Source organism: Bos mutus, chromosome 2 (assembly GCF_027580195.1).
Source record: "Bos mutus isolate GX-2022 chromosome 2, NWIPB_WYAK_1.1, whole genome shotgun sequence".
NCBI lineage: Eukaryota > Metazoa > Chordata > Mammalia > Artiodactyla > Bovidae > Bos > Bos mutus.
In genome coordinates, this window is record NC_091618.1 from 52,810,212 (window position 1) to 52,818,502 (window position 8,291).

The 8,291-nt window shown below is 37.0% G+C and overlaps 1 pseudogene; it reads left to right on the top strand.

The window, feature by feature from the left end:
* The first annotated feature begins 2,859 nt into the window (after window positions 1-2,859).
* Window positions 2,860-7,386, top strand: LOC138984781 (3-ketoacyl-CoA thiolase, mitochondrial pseudogene; annotated as a pseudogene).
* Window positions 7,387-8,291: the final 905 nt, after the last annotated feature.

Sequence of the window (8,291 nt, forward strand, 5' to 3'; positions counted from 1 at the left end):
CTCTCTTGGCTCTGTGTACATACAGGTGGGAATCAAGGAAGGTTGTTTATTCTTTGGTTCTACATATAAAATTTTCATGCTGAGGTTACTTCTGTATTTTAAAGATGAACATTAAAAGTGGAAACAGTACAGAAGTACTGTATAAAAGGGGAATAAAATGTTCTTTAATTCTTAGGGAATTGCTTTCCTATTATTTTCATTTTTCCAGTTTTAATAAAATATAACATCTTTGACTTCCAGGATTTAAATCAAAGTTTTTTTTTTTTTAATGTTGAAAATAAATATTTTCTTAAATTCACTTATAAAAACTAACCTGTTTAAATTTATTGAGGTCTCAGAAATCTTAAAGTGCCAATAAATTTGGTGAAAATCCACCAAGGAATGGATCCTGAAAAGATGTAATATATTTATTCTTTAAAATACCTCTTAGTATCATTCTTAGTTACTTTGATGAAAATAAGGCTTAGAAAGATGTAATATTTTCATAACAAAAGTAACCTAAAGTTATTAAACCATATTAGACCCTATGATTCCATGTCTTTCATCCCTTTACTCAAGATTAAGCTCTTTTTTTCTTCTTAGTTACTTGTCAAATATCTATTATTACACTGATATGCAGCTCAAATTTCATTCCATTTTTATGCTTTTCTGGTTACTTCTTCTCCCACCTTCCCATTGCAGAGCTCAGTACTCAGTCTGAGTTCTTATTCTATCTCTGCCTATAGCTTACTGGCGGTGTTCAGGTCAGAACTATATGCAAATATATCTTTCTCCATTGATAAAAATGTATTTTAGGGTAATAAATTTCATTCTGGTTTTCTTTTTATTTTTAAGATGTATCACAGTGGCCCATGATAGTCTGTCTACAGAGGGATGTTTACTAACTGAATTAATAAAGTCATGTTTTGTTACATATTAGCCAAAGGTCACAAATCATTTTAGATACTTCACTCATGAGCTTTTTTATCCCTCATAGTTAGATCATTTGTATGTCTTGGAGTTCCCACAACAGTCCTATTTTATTGTTTTATTAAAATATAGTTGATATATAATATTATATAAGTTACACACATAAACATAGTGATTCACAATTTTAAAAGTTATACCTTATTTATAGTTATTATAAAATATTGGCTGTATTCCTCATGTTGTACAATATACCCTTGTTACTTATTTTATATATAATACTTTCTACCTCTCAATCCACTCTCTATCTTTCCCCTCCCTGCTTTCCTCACCCCACTGACAATCACTATTTTGTTCTCTATATCTGTGAGTCTGTTTCTTTCTTGTTATATTCACTAGTTGGTTTCACTTTTTTAAAATCCATATATAAGTGATGTCATACAGTATTTGGACCCTCTGAGTCCATTCATGTTGTTACAAATGGCCAAATTTCATTTTTTATGGCTAAGTAGTATGTCATTGTATACATATATATGACATCTTCCTTATCTATTCATCTGCTTCTGTATCTTGAGGATGGTAAATAATGCAGCTGTGAACATTGTGGTGCATGTACCTTTTCAAATTAGTACTTTTGTATTTTTCAGATATATACCCATAAGTAGAATTGCTAGATCATATGGTAGTTCAGTTGGTGTTTTGAGAAACTGCCATACTGTTTTCCACAGTGGCTGCACCAATTTACATTCCTACCCAACAGTGTATGAAGGTTCCCTTTTCTTCACATCTTTTCCAACATGTGTTATTTGTGGTCTTTTTGATGATTGCTATTCTGACAGGTGTGAGGTGATATGTTACTGTGGTTTTAACTTTCACTTATTTGATAACAATGTGACTGTAGTAACTGGAGAAGGGAATGACAAACTACTTCAGTATTCTTGCCTTGAGAACCCCGTGAACAGTATGAAAAGGCAAAATGATAGGATACTGAAAGAGGAACTCCCCAGGTCAGTAGGTGCCCAATATGCTACTGGAGATCAGTGGAGAAATAACTCCAGAAAGAATGAAGGGATGGAGCCAAAGCAGCTGGGAGGGATTGGGGGCAGGAGGAGAAGGGGACGACAGAGGATGAGATGGCTGGATGGCATCACGGACTTGATGGACATAAGTCTGAGTGAACTCTGGGAGCTGGTGATGGACAGGGAGGCCTGGAGTGCTGCAATTCATGGGGTCTCAAAGAGCCGGACAGGACTGAGCGACTGAACTGAACTGAACTGAACTGAACAATGTAAAGCATCTTTCGTGTGCCTGTTGGCCATCTGTATGTCTTTGACAAAGTGTCAGTTAGGATTTCTGCCCATTTGTTAATCAAGTTGACTGCATTTTTTTGATGCTGACTTGTATGAGTTGTTCATATATTTTGAGTATCAAGCCATTTTTGGTCTTATCAATGGCAAATATTTATCCCATTCAGTAGGTTGTCTTTTTGTTTGCTGATGATTTCTTTTACAGGGCAGTCTTGGTTTATATTTATTATTCTGGCATCCTGTCTGCCTTGGGCTTTTTTTCTTTACAGATTTATCATTTTTAAATGAATTGTTATTATTAATAATTACTTTAAGGTAAACTGGATAGATTGGATGGGCTTTCAGTTTGTATTTCTGCTTTAAGCTATGGTTTCATCTAGTTTGAGTCATCATCTTTTAGTGTGTGAGATATATGACCATGAATTGTGTCCTCATGTTAGCCAGTTATTACATCTGAAAGATGAGCAGCAATTACTCATTTCTCTCTTTCCATCTTCTTATAAATGAAACAATGAGCACTTCCCTTTAAAAACAACATGATGATAAAATCTTGTGTGCTGTAAGGGAGGCAGTTTGGGAGAGCTAACTTTCTCTGAAATGGGGGGAGTGGAAAGTGTAGCTTCTTCTGGCCACAAAGTTTACAAGTATGGCGTCATCAGCAGAGCTGTGATTTTTGAAGCCAGTGCTTGATCTTGGAAAAGTCCATGGATAGGAGTGACCTGTGATTAATTGATGTAGTAGCTTAAACAATATTCTAGGTCTTGATTTCTGTCTGATCTTATCTTAACTTGTTTCCAGTGAGTAGGAACAATTACCCTCAGACTCTCTTTATGGTAGCAAGATGGCAATAGCACCTAAATTTCTAGTTCAGGAGAAAACGATCTAGGTCTTATAATACTTCCAAATTTTCTGACATTCATTCAATAGACAGGCTCTGGACATTCATCATTCAATATGTTGTTTGATTCCACTTATGCATGCTACTCTTCCGAAAGAATCCAGGGGCAAATTCCCATGGAGACTTTAAAACTAACCTCAAATAATATATAGAAGGAGAATGGATATAAAGTAGCAAATAAAAATATCTGTGACTCTGAGACCCTGGAATGTACTATACACTCTAGATGTTCTATAATTATGTTTTACTCTTTTCTCCGATAGGTAAGGCCGATTGTATAGGCATGCTCCCCAAAATCTGCTTACAAAATCACTTTTAATCTTTCTGAAAACAGGTCAAATTTTCAAAACAGCTTAATTCAAGATCTAAAACCAGGCTTATCCTATTCACCAGCTTAAACAACCAGCTTCCCATAATATATTCACAGTTTCCAGACCTTAGTTTTGGTTTAAAATAACAGTGCACTACAGTCCATGAGGTCGCGAAGAGTCAGACACAACTGAGTGACTTCATTTTCACTTTTCACTTTCATGCATTGGAGAAAGAAATGGCAACCCACTCAAGTGTTCTTGCCTGGAGAATCCCAGGGACGGGGGAGCCTGGTGGGCTGCCATCTATGGGGTTGCACAGAGTCCGACACGACTGAAGGGACTTAGCAGCAGCAGCAACAGTGCCCATTTGGGAAAAAAAAAATAATATGGTGGCTTTTCTACAAGCTCTTTGAACTTTCTTTTAAAAATTTTGGCATATTTTATCATCTATTAAATAAATGTTACATACTGAGATGAGACTGTTAAAAGATTGAAAATGAAGTGAAAGTATTGCTCAGTCATGTCCAGCTGTTTGTGACCCCGTTGGCTGTAGCCTGCCAGGCTCCTCTGACTGTTGAATTATCCAGGAAAGCATACAAGGCCTGTGTAACCATTTCCTTCTTCAAGGAATTTCCCCTACCCAGTGATCAAACTCATGTCTCTTGCATCTCCTGCATTGACAGGCAGATTCTTTACCATCTGAGCCACCAAAGAAGCCTGTTAAAAGATTAAATAGGGGTAATTAGTTGGAAAAGAGGGGAAAGAAAAAAAAACAAAATTATAAAGTAATCTTATTTTACCCAATAATGCCAAACACTGAATTTAAAAAAATTGTAAAAAAAAAAAATATTACCTATAGTGTTTTTGCTCTTCTGGAGAGAGATTCAGCTGAGAATAACCTCAGGAGGGTGGTCTATTGACCTCTAAGTCAAAGCCTGACTTCAAGTTAGAGAAAACAGTTTAGAATAAACAAAGTTTGCCAGGCAACAATGGGAGAATGCTACTAGTTTTCCTTCCATGGCTTCCTTTTTATATACTTTTTTAAATCTTTGGAGAAACATTTTACAGTTCTGCTCCCTGTAAAAGTGATGTTTGAATGTATTCTACAAAAGTTGCAAAGCTGGTAACTCATAAAATATTCCTGAGGTTGGCAAGTTTCACAAGATGAAAGGTTCACACAGCTCTAACAAGTAACTAAAAAGGAGACTGGAGTAGTGTGCACCAGCACAGCAGTTTAAAGTCCCAGGCTGGATACTGGACTGCAGTTTGAATCTTTATCATGATGCCAAGAAGATAAATAACATACCCAACATGCTTATCCATCACTGGTGTGTTTAAACATAATTGACCTTACTACAAAATAATTTAAATATGGATTAAAACATCCCTATTTTTTCTATTTTTCTCAAAAGAAGATGAAAATTCTACAATGAAAAGGATTTTCACATTTATATTTAGCTCATTTTGCTTTAGCTCGAAAAACAGGTCTCTAGTTTCTGCCAGTGCTTGTAACCAAGGAGAATGATTACCACATGCAGGTGTTACTGATTGGTTGAAATCGAAAGCTGCACAGATTGACTTGGAGGCCTGAACCGATCTCTCTATCCTCTAATCTCCATTTACTTCTGCCAAATGCCATTAGAAAGCAGTCAGATCCGTTTTGACTGACAGCATAGCTAACAAGTATGATTGGTGTTTGTGGAGGAAATATATCTACCTTATATACATATAAATTAGATGACTAGTAAAAGGCTAGTTATAAACATATTTTACCCATCTTCAGTGGGCCTGATGTTGAGAATTCTGCTTTCTATTCTTAATTTGCCAAGCTACTTTGCAGTAGTATCTGAGGTAAAAAAAGAAGATATATATATAAACAAATTACAGCAGCCACAGAAACCCTCCTATCTAATGGATAGACATTAAGATTTATGACATAAGGCTGTAAAATATTTTCAAATAATTATAAGCCCTTGCAGATAATATATACAAGTTTTAATAACTGGACTGTATCTTCATTTATAGAACAAATAGAAGCTCTCTTAATATGTCTTCACATAAATAATCTTTGAGACTAATTGAAGGCTTCAGTTCCCTTTTGAAGATATACTGACTGAATAACTGTGGCTAGTAAGTGTCTCCCTCTTTTGTTCCACACCAGCTGCACTGCTTAGTTTATCTAATAAAACCATTCTTAGATGTTGTGGACAAGGCCTTAGGATGTCTTTTATGTAAAATGTGGAACACAAATCAGTAAACTAAGTTTCGAAGGAAGGCTTTGTCCTTACATCATAACGTGCCTGTATATGTTTTAATTTGAAATAAAATTTTAAGATATATGTACACTTTTAATTTATGGTTCCTACTTTAACCTACTTTTTCAATTAACTTACCAGATAACTGTTCCAGTCAAGTAATATAAGATGGCTCTAAAACTATATAGTATAGAAATATTATGAATGCAACATGAAACATAGAACTTTTCACACATAATATAGTGATGACACTGAAAATTGTTTTATCTGAGAATATTTTAAACCTATATCTTCATTTCTTCTAATTCAGAATTCTTTTAGCTTAGAAACTAAATATAAAGAAAATTTCTAATGCAAATACTAAGAGCATAGGGGAGATTAGCATTATATTTGCCAAGTTTTTAGAGGCAGATTAAAACTTCTACCTAAACTGCCCATTGCATCAAATGATATTATCCTCTCCTGAATTTGATTAACAAAAATTCTACTATTAAAAATGAATTCCATTGTTTTGTAAGACTTTCTTTCACAAATGAAGACTAATCAGAGCTTCACGTTGGTGAAAGTACTGGGAGAGGTGTGTGCCCAGAGGGGATGGAAGCTCCATACCCACCTCCCTGATCTTGTCCTGTGCTTTCTTCTCTTTGTCTGTTCTTGAGCTGTATTCTTTAAAATAGCCTAGCAAATAGTTTTTCAGATGCTGCATACTTGGCAAGGCATGTCAGTTTGATGTGGATGTCCCCAAAGAGACCTCAGCTCTCACTGCTAATAGGCTCTGTGGCTCTGGTTTCCAGTTCATTGTATATGGATGTCAGGAAACGTGTGTAAAAATAGCTGAAGTTGTCTTATGTGGAGGGGCCAAAAGCATGGCTCCCTACTGTGTCAGAAATGTATGTATTATAACCAAGTTGGGATCAGATCTCAAGCTGGAAGATTCTTTGTGAGCAGCATTAACAGGGCAACGTGTCCCAGTCCCCACAGGAATTGCTGCAGAGAATCTTGCTGCAAAACATAAAATAAGTAGAGAAAAATTTAACAAACACCCTGCAGTCACAGCAGAGGTGAAAAGCTGCTAATGAAGCTGGCTACTTTAATAGTGAGATGATATCAGTTTAGATAAAGACAAGGACAGGAGCAAGTAATGAGTAATGCCAAGTAATGAGCAGGCTTAATACCAATGAGCCCGGTGCAGTTAAATAAGCTTCCTCCAGTTTTAAGGAAGAAGGGACCATCCTTGTCCCATCCCTGTCCAAGAAGGGACATTCCTGTAAGGAATGTATCAGAAATATCTGATGCTTTCATAGATAGTGAAGATACTATCAAAAAGTATAACTTCCCACTGGCAAGAACTGTGAGCTATTTTGTATCTGGACGTGACTTCTCTATTGTAGATATTGGTCTTTTCCCTGCCTGCAGTGGGGGCACTAAAGAAAAGAAGACTGAGTCTTAAGGACATGGATTTGGTGGAAGTGAATGGAGATTTTGCTCCCCAGTACTTGGCAGTTGAAAAGAGCTTGGATTTCAACCCAAGTAAAACCAATATAAATGGAAGAGTCATTACTTGAAATCAGCCATTGGCAGGATCTGGATCAAGAATTATTGCACACACAGTTCATGAATTAAGATGTAGAGGTGGAGAATATGCAGGGGAATCAGCTTACATTGAAGGTGGCCAGTGCATCACACTCGATATTTGGAACTCAGACTGAAGAAACCAAGGAGCCCACAATAGTGCAGTTACTTTACTTGGCTTGTTGTGGTTCAGTCACTCAGTTGTGTCTGACTGTTTGTGACTCCATGGACTGCAGCACACCAGGCTTCTCTGTCCTTCACTATCTCCCAGAGTGTGCTCAAACTTATGTTCATCTAGTTCATCTCATCCTCTGCTGTCCCCTTCTCCTCTTGTCTTCAATCTTTGCCAGCATCAGAGACTTTTCCCATGAGTTGGCTCTTTCACATCGAGTGCCCAAAGTATTGGAGCTTTAGCTTCAGTATCAGTCTTTCCAATGAACATTCAGGGTTGATTTCCTTTAGGATTGACTTGTTTGATCTCCTTTGAAGTCCAAGAAACTCACAAGAGTCTTCTCCATCACCACAATTTGAAAGCTTCAATTCTTTGATGCTCAGCCATCTCTACAGTTCAACTCTCACATTCATACATGGCTACTGGAAAAACCATAGCTTTGACTATATGGACCTTGTTGGTAAACTGATGTCTCTGCTTCTTAATATGCTGTCTAGGTTCATCATTGGAGATGGCGATGGCACCCTACTCCAATACTCTTGCCTGGAAAATCCCATGGACGGAGGAGCCTGGTAGGCTGCAGTCCATGGGGTAGCGAAGAGTCGGACATGACTGAGCAACTTCACTTTCAGTTTTCACTTTCATGTATTGGAGAAGGAAATGGCAACCCACTCCAGTATTCTTGCCTGGAGAATCCCAGGGACAGGGGAGCCTGGTGGGCTGCCGTCTATGGGGTTGCACAGAGTCGGACATGACTGAAGCGACTTAGCAGCAGCAGCAGCTGGTTCATCATAGCTTTAAATTCCAAGAAGCAAGCATCTTTTAGTTTCATGGCTTCAAAAAGCAATTTCACTTAATTACTTGACTAGG